At 45.8% G+C, this 24,281-nt stretch overlaps 1 protein-coding gene across 1 annotated transcript in view; it reads right to left on the reverse strand.

The window, feature by feature from the left end:
* The window catches only part of FOXP2 (forkhead box P2), a 334,297-nt gene extending 310,772 nt beyond the window's left edge, over positions 1–23,525 (reverse strand). Inside the window, exon 1 of the mRNA XM_040343792.1 lies at positions 23,416–23,525. The gene's annotated coding sequence lies outside the window, so the exon portion shown is untranslated. The remainder of the gene's footprint in view (positions 1–23,415) is intronic.
* Between the last annotated feature and the right edge of the window lie 756 nt (positions 23,526–24,281).

Raw genomic sequence — 24,281 nt, forward strand, 5'->3', positions numbered from 1 at the left:
AGGGTGGCCTGGGTAACAAAAGGAGAAGTGAGAGAGTGTTTATACTAAACCATTGCACACTGTCAGACAAGACAGTTGGAGAAAGCTTGGATAAGGGTCAGAAGCATCCGTTTGATGAGCATGGAGAGACTCAGGCTTATTCTTTCAAGGAAACCTCTATGGCATCTTCATGTATGAAGTGTACTAAAATAAAGATGTTATGTTGGTTGTAACCATAAATCAACCTGGAACTCCATTTTGTAAGCTGGATTTGAAAGGAATTGGATGAACCTGACTGAGCAACCTGGGCAACAAGCGAATCTTCTTTTTTTTATGTTATGCATAGATATCAGTTTCCCTAAATGCTGACCACATTAGGACTGCATTAACCACTTAACCCCTGGACCATATTGCTGGTCAAAGACCAGAGCACTTTTTGCGATTCGGCACTGCGTCGCTTTAACTGACAATTGCGCGGTCGTGCGACATGGCTCCTAAACAAAATTGGCGTCCTTTTTTTCCCACAAATAGAGCTTTCTTTTGGTGGTATTTGATCACCTCTGCGGTTTTTATTTTTTGCGCTATAAACAAAAATAGCGACGATTTTGAAAAAAATGAATATTTTTTACTTTTTGCTATAATAAATATCCCCCAAAAATTTATAAAAAAAACTATTTTTTTCCTCAGTTTAGGCTGATACGTATTCTTCTACATATTTTTCGTAAAAAAAAAAAAAAAATCGCAATAAACGTTTATTGATTGGTTTGCGCAAAAGTTATAGCGGTTACAAAATAGGGGGTAGTTTTATGGCATTTTTATTAATATTTCTTTTTACTAGCAATGACGGCGATCAGCGTTTTTTTTTTGGGTACTGCGACATTATGGCAGACACTTTTGGGACCATTGGCATTTGTATAGCGATCAGTGCTATAAAAATGCATTGGATTACTATAAAAATGCCACTGGCAGGGAAGGGGTTAACACTAAGGGGCGGTGAAGGGGTTAGGTATGTTGCCTGGGTGTGTTCTAACTGTAGGGGGGTGGCCTCACTAGGGGAAATGACTGATCGCTGTTCATACATTGTATAACTGTGGTGGCTGGTCGGCAAGTAGTTAAAGACTATGTTCACCTTTTGGGAAAAACTGCACATTTTTGAAAATGTGCATTTATTAATTTTTCCAGCAGGAGCCTGGAAAGCATTGCACATTGTGATCACGGGTGCTGTGCCAGGCTCATGCAGACCCTAAGGCCCCTTTCACACTGGGGCGGGAGGCGCGGTGGTGGTATAGCGTCCGATAAAGGGTTAATACCGCCCGCAATACGCCTCTGCAGAGGCGCATTGCGGGCGGTATTACCGCGGTTTCCCATTGTTTTAAATAGGAAGGAGCGGTATACACGCCAGTCCTCTCACCGCTCCAAAGATGCTGCTGGCAGGAGATTTTTTTCTCTCCCGCCAGCGCATCGCCTCAGTGTGAAAGCCCGAGGGCTTTCACACTGAGTATGCAGTGCAGGAGTTTTTCAGGCGGTATTTAGGCACTATTTTTAGCGCTGTACCACCTGAAAAACTCAGTGTGAAAGGGGTCTTAGTATAGCTGTTTGCTCACACCTTCCGTATGGGCAGTTACTGAAGAGCAGGAGGATCAATGAACTATGAGGGTGTTCATCAGCGCCCCCCGCAGTTCATTGAGAACTATAAGCCTTCTGCTACAATGGTGGACAGTAGTTGTAGTTCATTTATACATAGAACTCTGTGTTTATTTTTAAATTGTGACAGCAGGTGTAGGGAGAAAACCCCCCCACCCGCTGTCACAAAGGAGAGCATCGGGGAATACTGCTGAAGAATGTAACCTGTTACAGCCTAAATATGGGTGAAATGTGTAACATGCTCCCAAAGGTGAACTTATCCTTTAACCGCTTCCCGACCGCCGCATGTAGATATACGTCGGCAGAATGGCACGTACAGGCACATTGGCGTACCTGTACGTCCCTGCCTTTCCGCGGGTCGGGGGACCGATCGGGACCCCCCCCCCCCCGCTACATGCGGCAGTCGGATTCCCTCGGGGAGCAATCCGGGACGACGGCACGGCTATTCGTTTATAGCCGCTCCGTCGCGATCGCTCCCCGGAGCTGAAGAACGGGGAGAGCCATATGTAAACACGGCTTCCCCGTGCTTCACTGTGGCACTGCATCGATCGAGTCATCCCTTTCATAGGGAGACTCGATCGATGACGTCAATCATACAGCCACACCCCCTACAGTTGTAAACACACACTAGGTGAACACTAAATCCTACAGCGCCCCCTGTGTTTAACTCCCAAACTGCAACTGTCATTTTCACAATAAACAATGCAATTGAAATGCATTTTTTGCTGTGAAAATAACAATGGTCCCAAAAATGTGTCAAAATTGTCCGCAGTGTCCGCCATAATGTCGCAGTCACGAAAAAAAATCGCTGATCGCCGCCATTAGTAGTAAAAAAATGTTTTTTTATAAAAATGCAATAAAACTATCCCCTATTTTGTAAACACTATAAATTTTGCGCAAACCAATTGATAAATGCTTATTGCGATTTTTTTTAACCAAAAATAGGTAGAAGAATACGTATCGGCCTAAACTGAGGAAACATTTTTTATATCTTTTTGGGGGATATTTATTATAGCAAAAAGTAAAAAATGTTGAATTTTTTTTCAAAATTGTCGCTCTATTTTTGTTTATAGCGCAAAAAATAAAAGCCGCAGAAGTGATCAAATAACACCAAAAGAAAGCTCTATTTGTGGGGAAAAAAAGGATGCCAATTTTGTTTGGGAGCCACGTCGCACAACCGCGCAATTGTCTGTTAAAGCGACGCAGTGCCGAATTATAAAAACCCCTTGGGTCATGTAGCAGCATATTGGTCCGGTCCTTAAGTGGTTAATGTGCATCCACCATGAAGATCATAAAAAGGAAAAAGAGAAATCCATGGTTGCTACCCAGGATGAACTTTAAACTTGTTTGTCTTTGAACATCTTTATTACATGGGGTCGGTGATTAGTACTTTACAGGAATACAAAGACTTCCACTTCAGCTGAAAGAAAGTAACAATATTTAACAATATGTAGCATTATTTGGAAACTAAATACAAAAACCGAGGCTTGTATACAATATGAATGTGCAGTGGTGTATTACAGATCCATTTCTTGTTATTTGTTTAGAGCAGGCAATCAGATACAGTTCTGCCCTGAAAAAAATTGATTCTATGAGATTTATTAACCACTTAAAGCGGATCTCCACTCTAAAGTGGAGTCCCGCTGATCGGCACCCTCCCCCCCTCCGGTGTCACATTTGACACCTTTCAGGGGGGAGGGGGGTGCAGATACCTGTCTACAGACAGGTATCTGCACCCACTTCAGGCCCTACGATACGGGCAAAGGATGGGTTTTTTCTCCGCTTCCCGTCCGTCCCCCGTTGTATGCTGGGAACACTCGGCTCCCAGCACACAGCGGGAGCCAATCGGCAGGCGCAGCGCGACTCGCGCATGCGCCGTAGGGAACCGGGCAGTGAAGCCGGAGCGCTTCACTTCCTGGTTCCCTCACCGTGGATGGAGGGGGGAGCAGCAGGGTGACGAGCGATCGGTTCGTCATCTGCTGCGATCACCGCTGGACTCCAGGACAGGTAAGTGTCCTTATATTAAAAGTCAGCAGCTGCAGTATTTGTAGCTGCTGGCTTTTAATATATTTGTTTAGTGGCACATCCGCTTTAAGCCCCGAACCATTTTGCTGGTCAAAGACCAAGCCACTTTTTGCGATTCGGCACTGTGTCGTTTTAACTGACGATTGCGCGGTTGTGCGACGTGGCTCCCAAACAAAATTGATGTCCTTTTTTCTCCACAAATAGAGCTTTCTTTTGGTGGTATTTAATCACCTCTGCGGTTTTTATTTTTTGCGCTATAAACAAAAATAGAGCGTAAATTTTGAAAAAAAAAACAATATTTTTTACGATATTCTTCCTCACTGTGACACAATCACGGGTAATGCGATCGGAGTCACTGTCAGAGTCGTGGAGCTCACGGCGCATGCGCGTGTCCACAATGCCGCTTCTTAAAGGGCATGTATATATACGTCCTTTTGCCTGCCTGTGCCATTCTACTGACGTATATATGCGTGCGGCGGTCGGCATGTGGTTAAGATGGCTAAAGGAATTAATAGAGATGAGGAGGCTGATTCACTAAAACTGGAGAGTGCAAAATCTGGTGCAGCTCTGCCTTCTAAAGGCCCATACACAATCCAATTTTACGACAATAATTGTCTAATGAATCCATCCAACTAAAATCCAAAGTAGAAACGCGCATGCTCGGAACCAATGCTAAACATCAGACAATAACAGCAGAAGTTGCCCAAAGGGTGGCAGTAAAGAGCTGAAAAACCACATGGTTTGGTGAATGTTGGCTGAAAATGTTGGGCCGTGTGTATGCAGAACAAATTCCCGGCCAACGCCCTTCGGACCAAAATCCACGGTTTGGTCTGACGGATATCCGATCGTGTGTATGAGGCTTTAGTGGCATCAATGTTATCTTAGCATGGATTTATACAGAGGGATGTCTGTCTGTCATTTTGGGTAGAACAGTTGCAGTTGTGTCCTGTGGGATCAGAGAAGCTCTTGCATGGGACCCACTTTGGCCTAAATACTGCTTGATGAGACAGGCTACACAGCACACAATCATAATGCTGACAAACTTGTTGAATCTAGCTGCAAGGGGTTATAATCAAGTCACATTATATGTAGTGACTTTTGGATTTTAGAATTGTGACAGCATTTCCAGTTTTTAATTTAATCTATTGCATGGAGGGCCTTTTTTAATCACCCTATTCCTGTCTAGGGCATTTTCAGTTTCCAGCATTGCAATAGTTTGACTGACAATTTCTTGTGGCATTACTTAAAGTGGTTATAAAATCAGAAGATTTCTCATCTTAATGCATTCTATGTATTAAGATAATAAAACATTCTGTGTGCAGCAGCCCCCTTAGCCCCCCTAATACTTACCTGAGCCCCATCTCAATCCAGCGGTGTTGCACAAGAGTCTAGGCTGTCTGTCTTCATTGGATGAGAAAGCAGTGGTGCGCCATTGGCTCCCGCTGCTGTCAAAGTCAGCGAGCCCATGAGGAAAGAGGTGGCGCGGCCGAGTCAGAGTTTCGTGTCTGAATGGACACACAGAGCAGCAGCTTGGCTCGAGTGCTCCCGTAGCAAGCTGCTTGCTGTGGGGGCAGGAGGGAGGAGCCAGACGTGCCAGCGAGGGACCCAATAAGAGAGGAACCGGGGCTGCTCTGTGCAAAACCACTGAACAGAGCAGGCAAGTATATTATGTTTGTTATTTTTAAACAAAAAAAAAAAACTTTAAAACAAAAAAGACTGCAATATCACTTTAAAGCATAAATAGAACTGTTGCTGTGAAGAGGCAGATATTTTCTTGCAGAAGAGACATGCAATGTCTTACAATGGTACCGGACTCCCCCAATCCACTGGCAGCAGCAGGGGGGGGGGTCACCCCTTCGGAGCCTTGTAAAAGTGATTGGGTGGTTGTAAAGCTGCTCAGATCACTATTACATGAAAGATGCTGAATGTCAAAAACAATATCAGTATCATGACGGCAGCCATGATCCTGATATAAGCACTTACCATCTAGGACCCACATATATATATGTACCTTGGATGGCAAATGGTTAAAGTGACAATAAATGTTGATCAAAAATAAACTTCTATTCAAGTATGTATTCTTAACTAAAAAAAAAAAAAAAAAAAAAAAAAAAACACCTAATGCCCTTAGCCTCCTCCAATTGTTTTTCTTTTTTGCTGCTGTGATCTTACCTCCTGTCGGAAGGTGGCCATCTTCATACTCCATGGTCCTAATGTATGTAGAAACATAGCCATCCTATATTGCTGGCTCTTTAATATGGACTATGGAATTTGTAGTGTGCATAGAGCAGTACAAATGACTGCAACAAATGTGCATCTCTTGTTCCAAACAGATGCAAGAGGAAAAAGGAGAGGTTCAGGAACTCATGGAGGATGTTATAAGGAGGAAGAAAAACACAGTAACAATTTCCTGAAAAATCAATTACAGGGACATTAAAGGGTCTGTTAACCCTCCTGTTTTTTCACCTTAATGCATCCTATACCCGGGGTTCTCGGCTCTTCATTGGATAGATTGATAGCAGCACAGCCATTGGCTCCCACTGCTGTCAATCAAATCCAATGACGCGGGCGCCGGGGGGGGGGGGGGGGCGAGTCTCGCATTTGGCAGCAAAGGACGCCGAATGCAGGGCTCGGGAGCTCGCCCGCAAGGTAACCCCCCTGGAGAGAGCGCTTCCCAGAGGTGGTTATCTGATGCGGGGAGGAGCTGCCGGGGGACCACAGAAAACGCAGTTCGGGGCCACAATGTGCAAAACGAGCTGCACAGTGGAGGTAAGTATGACATTTTTGTTATTTATAAAAAAAAAAAAAACTATAGTGTCACTTTAATGAGTGGATGTGAAAGATTATTTTTGAGGAATAAGGATATTGTTTAATGTCACTTTCCCATGCCCATGTCTGCGCAGATGCATTTTCGGCACCAAGCTTGATTTTATAGAAGAACAAGTAAAAACTGCATGTCGACGATAGCCTGATTACTCACTGTAAATGTCTAATAAATAGCTAGAGCATGCCATTTTTGTTGGGTGGGAGGGGGTGCAGGTAATAGTATTCTCACTTAAAAAGAGTGCTTATTTCTGTATATGCTTTTTACATAAGACATGAACATTTGATTAAGTGTCTGTGAGATTAAAAAGGATGCATCTTAAAACCAAGTGAAGCATATAAAGTTTCCATGGTAATTTAAGATGCCAGAGATGAAGATGCTTTCACACCATTGTCTTCTTCTTTTACACAAATCAGACCTTTTCTCATAAGCCAAGTCTGTAAAAAAGGATATTCTAAAATGTTTTAAAGCATTGTTTTACAAAATGTAGAACACAATGGAAAAATCACTTAATTTGTAGAAATGCAAAATAGTAGTTTGCATTTTTCTTTATTTTACGCTATTTTGCATTTTATTTTCTGGACTACATGAGAGCTGTGCTCATTTATCTATCCTATTTTAATCAGAATTCCTGAGAGGTGTGACTTTCCTAATTATGCAGATTCCCAGAAGGCACCATGGTTCTAGCAGAACTGGAAAAAAAAACAAAAGTATGTAGCCCTTAGCAGCAAGTTGCATAATGTCTTTCAGTTTGTAACTTGTAAAGGCTGATGCCGCGTACACACGATCATTTTTCGACATAAAAAAAAAAAATGTTGTTTTTCAAAAACGTCATTTAAAATGATCGTGTGGGGGCTTCACATAATTTTTCAGGTTCTGAAAATACGATAAAAAATAAAAAAAATTCGAACATGCTGCATTTTTTAACGTTGTTTTAAACGATGTAGTTTTTCGGGTTGTAAAAAATTATCTTGAGTGTGCTAAAACGATGTAAAAACCCGCGCATGCTCAGAAGCAAGTTATGAGACGGGAGCGCTCGTTCTGGTAAAACTACCGTTCATAATGGAGTAAGCACATTCATCACGCTGTAACAGACAGAAAAGCGTGAATTATCTTTTACCAACACAACATCAGCTAAAGCAGCCCAAAGGCCAATGAAACTTCCCCTTTATAGTGCCGTTGTACGTGTTGTACGTCACGCGCTTTGCTATATAATTTTTTTTAAACGATGGTGTGTAGGCAACGTCGTTTTAATGATGAAGTTGGGAAAACTTCGTTTTTTGGACATGCTGAAAAACAAAGTTTTTTTTCCATGCTGAAAAATGATCCTGTGTACACGGCATGAGAACTAAGATGATCAATCCCGGCAATGCACTTTTAAAATTTTCTTTTCTCTTAAAGGGTCACTAAAGGATTTTTTTTTTTTAGCTAAATAGCTTCCTTTACCTTACTGCAGTCCTGGTTTCATGTCCTCATTGTTCGTTTTTGCTTTCATGTTGCTGTAAATCCTCTCTGTTCTGGACACTTCCTGGTTGCCTGTTTCCTGATAACCACAGTACTGGGAGATTTCTCACGGTGGTCACTAATCAAGGAGGTGTGATTACTGTGTGTAAAACGAAACTGGATTGGTGCTGAGGAGTTTTAGACAAAGTATCACTGCTCTCTATTGGCTGACTGCCCTCTAGTGGCTCTCTGTACATCAGAGAACCAGCAAACAACAGCAAAAACGAAACTACACTGCAGGTACATTATATGATTGTTTTTTTATCTATTTTTAATCATTTTTAAAAGGAATCAGTTAACTATTATGTCTCTATGCCCTGTAAACAGTCATTTCAGCTAAATTTTTTTTTTCCTTTAGTGACCCTTTAACTATCTGTAACTATACTGCGAGCAGGTGTCAGGTACAGGCACAAAAAAATACATGTATGTGACAACCTTCTTCCAGGTTTGGGGTGTGCGCGTGATTGAACACAACACGAGTTTAGCAGCCATTGCACAATGGCCACTTCTTCAATCTCCTCTCCACTATCCCTTTTCCCCACTTTATTTAATTGATTGCCTTTGTTTGTCACGTTTTTGTATTTTTATGTTTGGTACACGATTTTGCACGGTGTGATGAGTAGGGTACTGGTCCCAGGGCCTGTCCTGAAAGTCTTGGGAGGGGATGGACATGGCCTTCTGGCTTAGTTCACCCTCTCTCATGGGTTCTCCCCTCGGGGGAGCCTCACCGAGTACTTGGGCGGGTCTGTTTCGGCAGACCCTTCAGAGAAGGGGTCTGTCTGGCTTTGGCTAGACAGACCATAGTGTAAGTACCTTGTTCCCTGTCAGGAGCACAACGCCCCGGGGGTATCAGGGCAGGGCCCTCTGATTTTAGAGGGCCAAGCTGCACGTTTTTGTGTCACTCCCTTATGTTGTGCACATTTTTTATTTGCACCGGGTGAAGTTTTTTGAGTGTGTTACCACACACCATGGGCTTTCAATAAAAAAAAAAAAAGAAGAGTTTAGCAGCCGATTTCAGCCAATAATTTTGGCTGAAATCGGTTTTGTCCAACCACACACTGGGTTCCAGGTTTACAAAAACCCAGAAATCTGTGTACAGGGAACAGCGATCTGGCTATTTCTTCTCACTAAAAAGCAGAGAGAATCCTGATCCCAATCGCTGGTACTCCAGGGGGGTTAAATATTTATGCCACCTGTACAACGCTCAGGGCTTTAAATCTTTTTCTCAGCTATGTTTAGACTTCGATCTACCAAGATCGTACCTATTTTATTACTACCAGCTCAGGCATACTATTCGTGCCCAGTTTGGCTCCCTGGATGGTCCCACTGACCTGCCCCCATTGGAAAAACTGCTAGACAGCCAGATCCCACTAAACTTGTCTCCACCTATTATGCAGCCCTAATGACTGACTTTAACCCCAGGTTTTACAAAGCTCAGGTAAAATGAACCTCTCTGGACATCTCCCTAATAGACGAGGAATGGTCAGCATTTAGTGATACGTATAAAACCTCTGTTATTGCTTCACGGGACCGCATCATACAGGTCAAAAATTTTCATTAAACCCACCTCACTCTGGCTAGGTTACACAAGATGGGTCTCCTGCCCTCGGCTGCCTGTTTCCATGGCTGTGGCCAAGAGGCCAATTTCTTACACTGCTTCCGGGACTTCTGGGAAGAAGTGGGTGCTTTCCCTCTGGTTAAAACTTATTAATGACGCTATCCCACTGTATAAACTTACTTTTGAACTCCGGAAGCAGAACAAAACCTTCAACAAAATTTCCGCTAACCCTCTCCCAGCACTGATTGTACTACTCTTGCTTGATCATTGATGGGTCGTGGCTCAGAGATCTCAAATGTCTGGACCTTCGCTTTTGCTATATCCCAATATTATACCTGAGCCTTTTACCACTGTGCCTACTTTATATGTTGCACTGATGTCAGTTTATTTTTCTATGTTTGAGTGTATTGCCTAACATTTATGAACAGGCTGTTTGGTGGGTTTTTTTTTTTTTTTTTTGTATGTTTCTTTCTGTTTGTTGGTTTAAAAAAAAAAGCAGGGAGGAAAAAAACAGCCAAATCAGAAAGTAAAAGAAGAACCTATTACACATTGTTAGGCACACAGTTACCTCTTGATTACCCCTAGATGTTAACCCTATCCCAGCCAGTGTCATTAGTACAGCATTATCACTGAATTAGTGCCACTAGTGACCTTAGTGTCAGTGACCCTCCCAGATAGTGTCTGTTAGCACTAGATTGCCCGTTACCCTATCATAGTCCCACTATAAATCACTGATCACCGCCATTACAGCAAATATTCCAGTATATATACACACACATCATAGTTTGAAGATGCTATAACTTTCACTCAAACCAATTAATATACACTTAGGGCCCTTTCACATGTACGGATCCCATGATGGTCCGTACATTTATCATCTGCTTGCTCAGCGGGGATCACTCTGTTGATCCCCGCTGAGCTGGTAGATGACAGGGCGGTCCCTGCACAGTGTACAGGGACCGCCCTGTTAGACCTCCGCTCTCCTCTATGGGGGGATTGGATGAACACGGACCGTCTGTCCGTGTTCATCCGATCCGCAGACGGATGGAAAAATAGGATTTTCCTCCGTCTGCAAAAACGGACCATAGCGGGGACCGATGAGATCATATGTCAGCAGGTATTCATCTGCAATCCCATAGCGATACATGTATGTCCGTATTTCATCCGAAAATGGATGGATGAAATACGGACATACGTCCGCAGGTGTGAGAGGGCCCTTATTGGGATTTTTTCATTTTTTTTTTTTTAACAAGGACATGTAGCAGAATACATTTTGGCCTAAACCTATGAAGAAATTTGATTTTTTTCGTTTTTTTATTGGATGTGTTTTAAACCAGCAATTAAAAAAAATGTTGGTCTTTTTGTGTTTATATATATATATATAAAAAAAAACAGTGGTGATCAAATGGCACCTAAAAGAAAGCTCTATTTGTGTGAAAATATTGACATAAATTCAATTTGCGTACAGTGTTGCATGACTGCGCACCTGTCAGTTAAAGTAGCGCAGTGCCAAATAGCAAAAAACTGCCTGGTCATGGAGGGGGTAAAACTTTTCAGAGGTCAAGCGGTTAAAGTGTCCCTATAGCTGTCCCCTGTGGTGTAGACACTTACCGTTCCACACTCCCTCCTGTGCAAATCCAGGTGTGGTCTATATAGGTCGAAGCTCACACAGGACAAAGTAGCCTCCCTTTGTGACAATTAGCTATTAAAGCGTTTGTTAACCTAAAAAAATAAATAAAAGAATGCAATCTGCTCCTTTAAAGCATGTTATACAGCACAGTGCTTGTGCTGTGTCATTTGGACCCCTGTAACACCTGAAATACCTGGCTGATCCTCCCCTCTGTAAACTGACCACTGTGAATCATGGCTGCTGAGCCCTGACACCATGGTCAGTTTGCGTGCCCCCATCATCCGCAGCCCTGCTGTCTCTCTTCTGTCCTCCTTTCCTCCTGCCCTTTGGCTCCTGTGTTAAGGCCCCCCTCCTGCTGCTGCTGTAATAACAAGTCTTACTTTAAATAATCTGTTCTTTCTTCTAAGGATATGTCCCTCTGTGTGTGTGTTGTATTAAAAAAAAAAAGCTGTATATACCTTATTTGTGAGTGCTGATCAGCGGTCACATGACACGTCTGCCCTCTCCTCTCCTCCTCCCCCCTCCAGACTGACGTCAACGGGAGAATCTCAAACCCTCCCGCTGCATCTGTGAGACGGGGAGAGGAGAGAGGCTATGCATTACGTGACTGCTGATCAGCGCTCACAAATAAGTAGGACTGCAACTAACGATTATTTTCATAATCGATTAGTTGGCCGATTATTGTTTCGATCAATCGATTAATAACGTTAAAAAAAAAAAAAAAAAAACAATTTGCAGTGATTTGCATTTTTTTTTTTTGCCCAATTTGTTGTTGAGCAGATTAAAAAACACAAATTGCAGCAAAAACACATTACATGCTTTTCTGCAGCTTCTCCATTAAGAAATTGAAAAATAGCACAATTTTGCGTTATAAAAAGTCCTAGCCCTTTCCAAATAGGCAGCAGCTGAAAAAAATCATGGATGTGAATGTGTCCCATAGGAAACCATGTAAATGAACTGTAGTGTGTTTCTGCAAAAAGCACCAAAAAACACAGAAGTGTGACCCTGGCCTGAGATGTTTAGTAACATAATGGGGGTTAAAAAAACTAAAATTAATACAAAAAGAGCAAATAATTGCTACTGTAAGGGGTTCATTTTTTACTGTTGGACAGTGAAAGTAATATTTACAGTAGCGATTTCCTCTTTTTGTACTATAAAGGGCCAATTATTATTTTTGTTTAACTCCGTTATGTTAAACCCTTTGGGTTTTTTTCATTTTCCATTATGTTACTGGCCGACTAAAAACATGTATATAACATTACATTCTGCATACTTCCAACATTTACAGTATGCTGTTTGTTTTTTGCTGTACATACCGTATTATTGCTTTTTTCCACCCAACTTCCAGGTACTCACTCCCGCGGGACAGGCGTTCCTATGCAGAGGCGCAGTGTCATGTGGGACTTTTATACAACACACACACACAGGGGGGACATATCCTTAGAACAGCCTGTCTTAACAAGTGTGCCGTCAGAGGTTTTCAGGTGTGCCGCGGGGTCAGTGGAGAGAAGGCTGTCAGATGAGCCTGCTCTCCTGCCGAACTGTGAGAAGCTCTACCGGCTTCAAAAGTGAAAGTAAAGTGCAGAGGAGTGTGCTGTGCTCTCTGCTTCCCCCTAGAGTGCAGTACCCGGCTGAATGAGGAATCTTTAAAAGGTACTGAGCTAGAAGCTAGATTCATCTTAAAATGGCTTTATACATGTGTCTGTGTGTGCGTGTTTGCGTGCGCACATGTGAGTGTATGTGTGTATGTATGTATGTGTATGTGTGTGTGTATGCGTGTGTAAGCATGTGTCTGTATGTATGTGTGTATGTTACTGTTAATCCTGACCCCCCCCCAATTCCTGTGCCATAAGAATCGCTTTTGTAGGGCTTGTTTGATAGCAGCAAGGACTGCTTCTCCTCTGAAAAGCAATCCATGCACAGATCGCTTTTCAGAGGCATTGGACAGGCGGTAAAGAGGCATTATGTTGCCTCTTTACCACCTGTTTTAAGCCCATAAATGCGGCATCACTACACCGCAACCGTGCAATGCACACAGTTGCGGGGTAGTTGCAGTGCAGCCCCATTCACCCTCGGTATACCTCCAGTTGCAGCCACAGCATGTGCAGCTAAAGGTGGAGAAGTTGGGGGTGTAAAAACCAGCTCAACCATGTGGTTTTTCCCGCTCCTATGACATGTGAACAAGCCCTTGGTTCACATCTGTGTAACTGCATGTAGGGCAGTCCATTAATTTCCGTACCTACTAAATGCAGGGAAACAAGTCCCCAAACTTTTTTTTTTTTTTTTTAATCGCACTGCAGCAAAAAAAGGGATTTTTAATACAGCTTACCTGTAAAATCCTTTTCTTGGAGTACATCACGGGACACAGAGCAGCATATTCATTACTATGTGGGTTATATGGAGTACCTTCAGGTGTTGACACTGGCAATCTCAAACAGGAAATGCCCCTCCCTATATAACCCCCTCCCATAGGAGGAGTACCTCAGTTTTGTAGCAAGCAGTATGCCTCCCAAAATGGTCCCCAAAAAGAGGGGTGGGAGCTCTGTGTCCCGTGATGTACTCCAAGAAAAGGATTTTACAGGTAAGCTGTATTAAAAATCCCTTTTTCTTTATCGTACATCACGGGACACAGAGCAGCATATTCATTACTATGTGGGATGTCCCAAAGCAATGCTCACAATGAGGGGAGGGAGAACATCTCCAAGACAAAAGGATTTAATTTAGAGAAATACTCAAATCATAATAAATCCAACTTAGTTGAGAAAAATAATCTTAAATTTTAAATTTAACTCAAAAAAGAGGAGCCCCCGGAATCCGAGGGTCTCAAACTGCAGCCTGCAGCACTGCCTGCCCAAAGGCTGTATCAGTATTCCTTCTTACGTCCAACTGGTAGAATTTTGTAAACGTGTGGACAGAAGACCAGGTTGCCGCCTTGCAAACTTGAGCCATAGAGATCTGGTGATGTGCTGCCCAGGAGGCGCCCATGGCCCTAGTAGAATGAGCCTTTAATGATACTGGAGGAGGCAACCCTTTCAAGCCGTAGGCCTGAGTGATTAATTGCTTAATCCACCTAGAAATGGTGGACTTTGCAGCTGCCTGCCCCTTCTTGGGCCCATCCGGTAATATGAACAGCACATCTGTTTTCCGGATCTTCTTTGTAGCTTTAAGATAGGCCTTCATGGCCCTGACGATATCCAAGGTATGCAGCAACCCTTCCTTTCTGGAAGTAGGTTTAGGGAAGAAGGATGGTAATACCAAATCCTGGTTCAAATGAAAACTGGATATAACCTTCGGTAGGAAGGAAGGATGAGGGCGGAGAACGACCCTGTCCTTGTGAAAAATAAGATATGGTTCCTTACAGGATAAGGCCGCCAGTTCCGATACTCTTCTTGCGGAAACTATGGCGACCAAAAATACTAACTTCCTTGTCAGTAAAACCAAAGGAATTTCAGCCAACGGCTCAAACGGTTGTTTCTGTAAACTTGACAGAACAAGGTTTAAATCCCACGGGCAAAGCGGGGATTTAACTGGAGGTTTAATACGTAAGACCCCTTGAAGGAAGGTCTTAACCAGCGAGTGGGTGGCCAGCGGCCGCTGAAACCACACTGACAGAGCAGAAATCTGTCCTTTGATTGTGCTTAATGCCAATCCTTTATCCACTCCTAGCTGGAGAAAACTTAAAACTCTATCAATGGTGAATTTGCGAGAAAGCCATCGCTTGGACTCACACCAGCCTACATAGGCCTTCCAGACCCTGTAATAAATCACCCTAGAGACCGGTTTCCTGGCTCTGATTAGGGTAGAGATTACTTTCTGAGACAGACCTCTACCCCTGAGAATCAGGGATTCAGCTTCCAGGCCGTCAAATTTAGATGCCGTAAGGCAGGGTGGAGGATCGGACCTTGCGATAGCAGGTCTGGCCGTAGAGGAAGAGTCCAAGGGTCTCCCACTACCATCCTTAAGATTAGTGAGTACCATGCCCTTCTGGGCCATGCTGGAGCTACCAGGATGACTGGTATGTGCTCCACCCGGATCCTGCGCAGCAGGCGGGGTAGTAACTGGAGCGGGGGAAACGCATAAAGAAGTTTGAACTGATGCCAAGGGCAAACCAGAGCATCGGTTCCGCAGGCCATCGGATCCCTTGAGCGGGACATGAACCTGTCTAGCTTCTTGTTGAGTCTCGATGCCATGATATCCACGTCCGGCACTCCCCATTTTTGGCAGAGTGCTTGAAAGGTTTGTGGATGCAGAGACCATTCCCCCGGCAATAGAGTCTGGCGGCTTAAGAAGTCCGCCTGAAAGTTGTCCACTCCGGGAATGAATATTGCCGATATGCAGGGCACATGAGCCTCTGCCCCTAGGAGAATCAAGCTCACTTCTCTCTGAGCGGCCTGACTCCTGGTTCCCCCTTGGTGATTTATGTATGCCACTGCCGTGGCATTGTCTGATTGAACTCTCACCGGGAACCCCTGCAATTTCGACGTCCAAGCCCTGAGGGCTAGTCGAACCGCTCTGAGCTCCAAGATGTTGATGGGTAAAAGCTTCTCTGGCCTTGCCCAAATACCTTGGCGAGTGGAACCATCCACAATCGCTCCCCAGCCCGTCAGGCTGGCGTCTGTGGTCACTATCTTCCAAGCCACTGGGTTGAAAGACTTTCCCTTCAGTAGATTCTGAGGGTCTAACCACCAACACAGACTTTGCCGGACTCTTGATGAGAGTGGCAACGGGATATCCAAGGCCTGTGGCCTTCTGCTCCATGCTGACAGGATGGCTGCCTGCAGGATGCGAGTGTGGCTCTGGGCGTATGGCACCGCCTCGAATGTAGCCCCCATCTTGCCTAGTAGTCTCATACATAGGCGAATAGTCGGTTCTTTCTTGCTTAGAACCAGTAGGATTAATTCCTTGATGGCTTTGACCTTCCTCAGAGGTAGGAACACCCTTTGTTGTTCTGTGTCTAATCTCATGCCGAGATATTCCAACTGCCTTGTGGGCTGGAATGCTGACTTTTCTCGATTTAGGACCCAGCCGAACCTCTCGAGGTATTGGACCGTGAGGGCCACTGCTCGCTCCAAGCCGGGAGACGAGTGGTCTATGACTAGGAGGTCGTCCAGGTATGCTAGGATCGTGACCCCTTGGATCCTTAGCTTGGCTAGGATTGGAGCTAGAACCTTCGTGAACACCCGGGGGGCCGTAGCCTCCATTAGGTTGGAGTAGAAACCCAGCCCCTGTTCCAGGACTGGTACCTCTACTATTACTCCCTGGGAAAGTAGATGATCTAGAGCCGATCTTAATGCGGCTCCTTTCTCCAGATCGTTTGGAATCCTCGACTCCTGGAAATGAGGAGGAGGAAACCTTAGGAACTCTAGCTTGTAGCCTGTGGCCACGGAAGACCGTACCCACTCGTCGGGAATGCCCCAAATCTCCGAAAAGAGTCGCAGCCTTCCCCCCACCTTCGTGGGTGGGGGCGCCCCTTCATGAGGTAGACTTGGGGGCTGGTTTTGCTGGCTTGCGAAACCACTGCCTCTTGCCTCTAACAGCCTGTCCTTCTGATCTGCTGTTGAAGCCGAAGTTTGCTCTTGCAGGAGGCCGTCGATACTGCTTGGCATTAGAGGGCCCCTGCCCAGGGGAGGACTGTCGTTTAAACGCAGGCCCCTGAACCTTCTTCTTAGTTGGCAAGAGTGTACTCTTGCCGCTTGAAATGGTCTGAATGTATTTATCTAGGTCCTCTCCGAAGAGCCGTCCTCCATGGAAGGGGAACCCTACCAGGAGCTTCTTGCATGGGGGCTCAGCCTCCCAGCTTTTCAACCATAAGAGTCTTCTCATATGGATAAGGGATAACGATAAACGTGACGCTTGCTGGATGGAATCCTTGATTGCGTCTACCGTAAAACATATGGCCTTAGGGACATCCAAAAATTCTTCTGCCTGCTCGGCAGGAATAAGTTCAAGCATTTGCTTAAATTGATCTGATAAAGCTTGAGCGACTCCAATCGCAGCCACGGCTGGCTGTACTACTGCCCCTGCAGAAGTGAAGGAGTTCTTAAGTAGTGCTTCCAAGCGCTTATCAACTGGATCTTTGAAAACCTGTACGTTCTCTACAGGGCATGTTAACGATTTGTTAACACATGAGATGGCTGCGTCTACTGCAGGAGAAGCCCATCTCTTGGAAAACTTTTCTTCCATAGGATATAAGACAGAAAATTTCTTAGGTGGTAAGAACACCTTGTCTGGTTTGTTCCACTCTTGGAACAAGACTCCCTCCAATAGAGGATGGATCGGAAACACAGCACTGCTTTGAGGCGCCCTCAGTGAGCCCAAAGCTGAAATCGTCGATACCTGGAGATCTGGTACAGGCAGGTTGAATGCCTTATGGACCAAGTCCGTCAAGCCTTGAATCCACCAGCTCTCCCTCAGGGAGACTGCCCCAGACTCCTCTGTATCCGGATCTTCGATCCCTGAACCTACTTGGTCTTTGTCCAAGAGGTCGTCCAATTCCCCAGAGGAAAGGACCTCCTCTTCCGAGGGTCCGCGCACGGGTGACGGAGATCTATTCCGCTTACTACCCCGCATAGCTGCGGCTATCATTTCTCCCATGCTTCTCCGCATCTCATTTAAAGAGGTGAGCAACACCTCCTCCGTGACCATCTTAGGGTTGGGTTGACTCGCGTCAGCTCCAGCCCCAGATCCCGATGGCCCAAAGGCTCCCTGTGGGGAAAGCAGCGGCATAGCTCTGTCCGAGACCTCAGACTCTGTGGGGGAATCCCCACCTTTTGTACCCTCTGGCTTGTTCTTTGATGCCATGGTACAATACCGAGGCACACCTGCTACTTATTGGTACCTGGGACTTATAAATAGTTAAATGCCCAAACACCTGTTTGGGGAATAAAAAATGTTTCCTCTACCCCAGATGACACTTTTTTTTTTTTTTTTTTTTTTTTCCAAAAGAAAAAAAAAAAACTTTTCTTCTTTTTTTTTTTTTTTCAATCTAGGCAAGAAAAAACATTCTATCCCCCTGAGTAGTATTGCCACAGAAAAGACTATGAGATGGAAAAGAAAAAACAGCCTATTCCTAGGCTAAACCACAATCTTCTGAAGACTGTAGTATTCTTTCTGGCCACTGTGTGTCCTCAGCGCCCCGTGCTTCACTCCAGTCCTTCCTCCCTCAAGCCAAAGTATTGAATGAGCTGTGGCACTAAGGAAGGGCCGCCCCTTCCTTAAACCACTGACCCGCCCTTCCCCCCCAGCTAAAACGGCGCCAAATGCGCCTATAACACGTGCACGCGCACCGCGCGCGCGCCCGCCGACGGGGGGGGGGTTGGGAGGAAGGGCCTCTCTGTTCCTGCAGCCGCAGGCCTGGAACACACGAGGAGGTCAGCGTTTTTTGCCTGCCTTGCAGGCATGAGGAAGAGGACTGGATAGAGCATCGCCTGGAGGCTTGCAGGTAAGCATAGCTCTCTGACACACACATACATTTGTACACAAAAGGCCCCACTCACAGCTTTTCCAACACTACCAGGGAGGTCACTTTTTATGGGGAATGATAACATATAGAGCCATCCTATCTTCATGATATGTGACTGGTTTGCCAGATGCAATGCATAACCTTAGGCATGTCCCCTGTGACCTCCCAGAAAAAACTTGCTAAGAGCCAAGTTCCGCAAGTTTTTCCCCTTACTTACCTGCTCCATGCCGCAGGACTTTGCCAAGCAAGAGGCCCAATCTTCCCCCATCTCCGTGGGGATGTCTAGACCTTCAGGCCCTGGGAACCTTCTTCTTCCCACTGTCCTGGACCCATACAGCACCCTGGCAAACAGAAAACATTAGGCGCCCAAAGGTTTTCTAAGTTCTGGGCCCAGGGTCCAGCTCTCTTAAAAAGAAAGCATTATGGGCTATACCCCAAGGGTTTGGGGTCCGGTTACTGACCACTTTAGCGCTCAGGCTTTTTTGGACAGAACCGGTAGCTCACCTAATCCCAAGGATGCGGAGGCAAGCTAAACCATGACTAACACCTAAGACACTGGCGTAAAAACTGAGGTACTCCTCCTATGGGAGGGGGTTATATAGGGAGGGGCATTTCCTGTTTGAGATTGCCAGTGTCAACACCTGAAGGTACTCCATATAACCCACATAGTAATGAATATGCTGCTCTGTGTCCCGTGATGTACGATAAAGAAACACCCCGTGTTTTCCAATGTGTGGGGGTACCATTAAGAATTAATGATACCCCTAAAGAGCAGAGCATTTGTCTGTGTGTCACGAATGAGCATGATTTTGCGCATGTTCTGCGACACACCATAATGTGAACCAAGCCTTGGACTGGGATGCCTCATAACTGAAAATACTTTTAAGAGTGCCCCGACTAGAAAAAGGTTGAGAAACACTGCCTTAGAAGACCAAGCAGATCATATCAATTAGGACATATGGGTTAACAAACCCTTTAAGCCTAAGCACTGTTACAGGGAAGAAAGTCACATGTTTCCCCTGAATCAGAAGTGTTGCGAAGTTTCAGCAGCTGCGGGGGGAGGAAATGGCTAAGAAGCCCAGGCAAGGTGGACACCTGTGTGGTTAAGGTGACAATGGGGTTGATTTACTAAATGGAAATCCACTCCCTTTACAGCAACTGCACTTGTCAGTGCAGTTGCTGTAGATCTGAGGGGAAGCTCTGCTGATTTTATCATCCAATCATGTGCAAGCAAAAATGCTGTTTTTTTTTTTCCTTGCATGTCCCCTTTAGATCTACAGCGACTGCACTTGAAAGTGCACTTGTAGTGCAAAGTGGATTTGCATTTAGTTAATAACCCCTAGTGTCTCTTAAATTGCACAAAGCAATGACTATGTCCAAAATCCCTGTAATGTTTAGCCACAAATCCAGAGTACAATAGAAGTGTTGTTTTCCATACGCAAATGTGATGCATTCATAAAAACTGTATGCAAAAATAATAAGGTCTTAATTAACCACCTGCCTATCGATGTAAATAAAAAGAGCCAGGAGGCAGACATGTATTTCTGCAGTGCCATTTATAAGTAGCACTGCAGAAAAAAGTGTCTGCGATCGAGTGGTCATTAGCCACTTGCTGTCTGGGGTTATTTTGACATTTTTCACATACATGTTCAAATAAACATTTTTCTTACTTAAAAAATTACTTAGACATTTCCCCCCCCCTCCTAAGTTATATATTTTCTAAAAACAGAGGCCCTGGAGAATAAAATAGTGGTTGATGCAATTTTATATATCAAACAATGTTTGTGCAACCACTTATCAAAAGGAACATTTTCAGGAAAAAAAAATACACTAAGTCCAGGTTCACATATGTGTGGTAGAGAGATGACTGCCCGCCCTGAATCAACGCTGCTCCACCCTCTCACTTTAGGATAGGACAGAACACAGTAGCAACTGTTCTTTTTTTTTTTCAATTTTTTATTTTTTTTAACACAGTAGCAACTGCCCATGTGCCAGTTCTCCCGCTTTGTCGAACGCTGTAGCGCTGGTGAGAGGCTGCGAGGCTGGAGTGAGTGTGGGAAGCTTTTCACTGCAGAAAAAAAACTAAAACAAAAAAAAATTGGATTCAAACTCTTTAGGGGCAAGCTGCATCTGGCATTTTTGGTGGCAGGCTACAGTGACATTCTACATCTGGTGGCAGGATAGTGACACGCTGCATCAGGTGACAGTGGCAAGTGACACGCTGCATCAGGTGACAGTGGCAAAAGACGCGCTGCATCAGGTGACAGTGGCAAGTGACGCGCTGCATCAGGTGACAGTGCCAAGTGACACGCTGCATCAGGTGACAGTGGCAAGTGAAATTGCTGCATCAGGCGGCAAGCGATGGTGGCAAGTGACACACTCAGGGCTCCCACTGATTTTGCATTATGGTGAGTTGAGCTATTCCATTTTATATTACAGTGTGATAATAGAAATAATGCATTTCAATCATCCTGACTAAGGATGATCTCAGGCATGTTCGCAAACCTGTATGTGCAGATCTCGCCAGGAAGTCAGCACTGCACAGCGCTAATCACAGGCAGCGAGACATGTCCCGATCTCTGCAGCCACACAGCGGGACAATGTCTCACTGCCCGTGCCTGTGACTTCCAGGAGGGATCTGCATGTGCGGTTTGCGAACACACCTGAGCTCATCCCTAATCCTAGACAGACAGACTAAAGTGCTAACACCAGCCATTGTCCCAACAAATCACCTGAATCTGCAAACCAATTCGCCCCGCACCCCCCTCGGTCCTTGGCAAACTTTTCTTCTACGAAACCGCTCTCCTGTGCCAAAAAAGTTGGGGGCCGCCAGGCACGGACTGGCCATTGGGACTACCAGGAGTTTCCCGGTGGGCCGATGGCTCAGTGGGCCGGTCAGGTGCAGTCCTCGAGCCGCTGCTCTCTGACAGTGAGTAATCGCAATTTCACTTCTGTCAAGAGAAGCAGCAGCTGTCACTTGCTGGAGTGAGAATTAGCCTTTCTGCTCCCTCCCGCCCTATAGTGGGAGATAGACAGCTGGCAGACTTTCCTTCCTCTCTCCCCTTATCACTTATCACATGACTGGAGAGAGGAACAATGCTGCCTTTCTGGAGAGCTGTAAATGAGTACATGTGGGAGGGGGAGGAGAGGGGGGGGGGATCTCTGATTCAAAGGGGTTGGACACACTAATGGGGGACACTTTGATGGGTGACACCCTGGTGCAATGGGGGACACTCTGATGCAAGGGGTAAACTCTGATGAGGGACACTCTAATGCAAGGGGGGGACACTCTGATGCAAGGGGGGACACTCTGATGCAAGGGGGGACACTCTGATGCAAGGGGGGACACTCTGATGCAAGGGGGGACACTCTGATGCAAGGGGGGACACTCTGATGCAAGGGGGGACACTCTGATGCAAGGGGGGGCACACTGATGCAAAGGGGGGGACACTCTGATGCAAGGGGGGGGACACTCTGATGCAAGGGGGGGACACTCTGATGCAGGGGGGGGACACTCTGATGCAGGGGGGGGACACTCTGATGCAGGGGGGGGACACTCTGATGCAAGGGGGGGACACTCTGATGCAAGGGGGGGACACTCTGATGCAAGGGGGGACACTCTGATGCAAGGGGGGGACACTCTGATGCAAGGGGGGGACACTCTGATGCAAGGGGGGGACACTCTGATGCAAGGGGGGGACACTCTGATGCAAGGGGGGGACACTCTGATGCAAGGGGGGACACTCTGATGCAAGGGGGGGACACTCTGATGCAAGGGGGGGACACTCTGATGCAAGGGGGGGACACTCTGATGCAAGGGGGGGACACTCTGATGCAAGGGGGGGACACTCTGATGCAAGGGGGGGACACTCTGATGCAAGGGGGGGACACTCTGATGCAAGGGGGGGACACTCTGATGCAAGGGGGGGACACTCTGATGCAAGGGGGGGACACTCTGATGCAAGGGGGGGACACTCTGATGCAAGGGGGGGACACTCTGATGCAAGGGGGGGACACTCTGATGCAAGGGGGGGACACTCTGATGCAAGGGGGGGACACTCTGATGCAAGGGGGGGACACTCTGATGCAAGGGGGGGACACTCTGATGCAAGGGGGGGACACTCTGATGCAAGGGGGGACACTCTGATGCAAGGGGGGGACACTCTGATGCAAGGGGGGGGACACTGATGCAAGGGGGGCACACTCTGATGCAAGGGGGGCACTCTGAAGGGGAACACTAATGCAACGAGGATCTTTGATGCAAGGGGGATTCTGATGGGGGACACTCTAATGCAAGAAAAACTCTAATGTGGGACACTATGATGCATGGGAGACTCTGATGGGGGATACTCTGATACAAGGGGGGCTCTCTGATGCAAGGGGGGCTCTGATGGGGGGACACTGATGTAAGGGGGACACTTAAAATTAAAGTGGGCCGGTCTGGATGAAGTCCAGGGCCAAATTTCTGTCCCAGTCCAGCCCTGGGGGCCGCTGATAAGGCACATTTATAGCACTGAAAATTAAAGATGAAATCAAGAAGTACAATTGCTATAATACATACATATAAATCAAAATGCCAAACACAATTCCAAATTTCTGCAAATCCAATGTCTTTCCCAAAGTGTTGAGCAGAGCAGCAGATTCCAGCAAGCAGTGATCTCCCAGGCAGACCCATAGCAGAGCTCACACAATGTAAACACTGAGCACCTCTCCAACCATGAACACTCCAGCTACCTCCCCACACATACTGTATGGCTGCAAAGGGAAAGTGAAACCTAAACAAACCTTACTTCCTCATCACCACAGCCAGACAGGTGAACGTGTGCCATCTTCTACCTTTAGCTTTGTCACCATGCACAACCAGCAACAGGACACACAAGAAAGTATGTGTCCTCCTCACCTGGCTCCACTCTCTCACCTTCTCATAGGACTTCTGCACATTCTCAGCTCACACCAATGTCAAATAAAAATGTCGCCCTCTACAGGTAGACAGCTGTGCCTGAAGTAACTCTGAAGTGGCTACTGTTAATGGTTAGCTCAGGGTTTCTCATCCTTTTTCAGGGCATTTTCTAAAATGATGCATAACCTCAAGGCACTCCATTCTAAAATGTAAAAATATTGCTCACTGCTACTTAGTACTGACTTAGTATTGCAATGTCTCAGTCAGCTAATGTGACCCCAGTGCTGACGGAGAGGGGCAAGCAAGGATGCTGTGCAAACGCCCAACATCCATCTTATCAGCGTCATTGGATGTAGCCAGCGGTTGGAAGGGTGCGCAATAAAAACCTGTGGCTTTGCGTAACTAAAAGGCAAGCTTGATCCACTCGCTGTCATGTATACATTTTTGATCAATTTTTAGCCATTTTATGAAGGCACCCCTGAAACGCCATATTGGCACCCTAGGGTGTCAGGGCACCCTGGTTAATAAAGGCTGGATTATATATACTATATGCAGGGCTTTTTTTCTCAGAGAATACGTGCAAGAACTCCCCCTTTTTGTAGTGACCCCTTGTCTTTGCCCCTACCTACCTCTGAGCATCAGTCCTTGCTTCCACCCCCTACCCACCTCCCAGCACTGCACCTTTTAGAGAATACACAACCAAGTAACATTTCTGATAATGTGTATGAAATTTGTTAAAGGGGAGTTCCAGCCTTT

This window comes from Rana temporaria, chromosome 3, assembly GCF_905171775.1.
Source record: "Rana temporaria chromosome 3, aRanTem1.1, whole genome shotgun sequence".
Taxonomy (NCBI): Eukaryota; Metazoa; Chordata; class Amphibia; order Anura; family Ranidae; genus Rana; species Rana temporaria.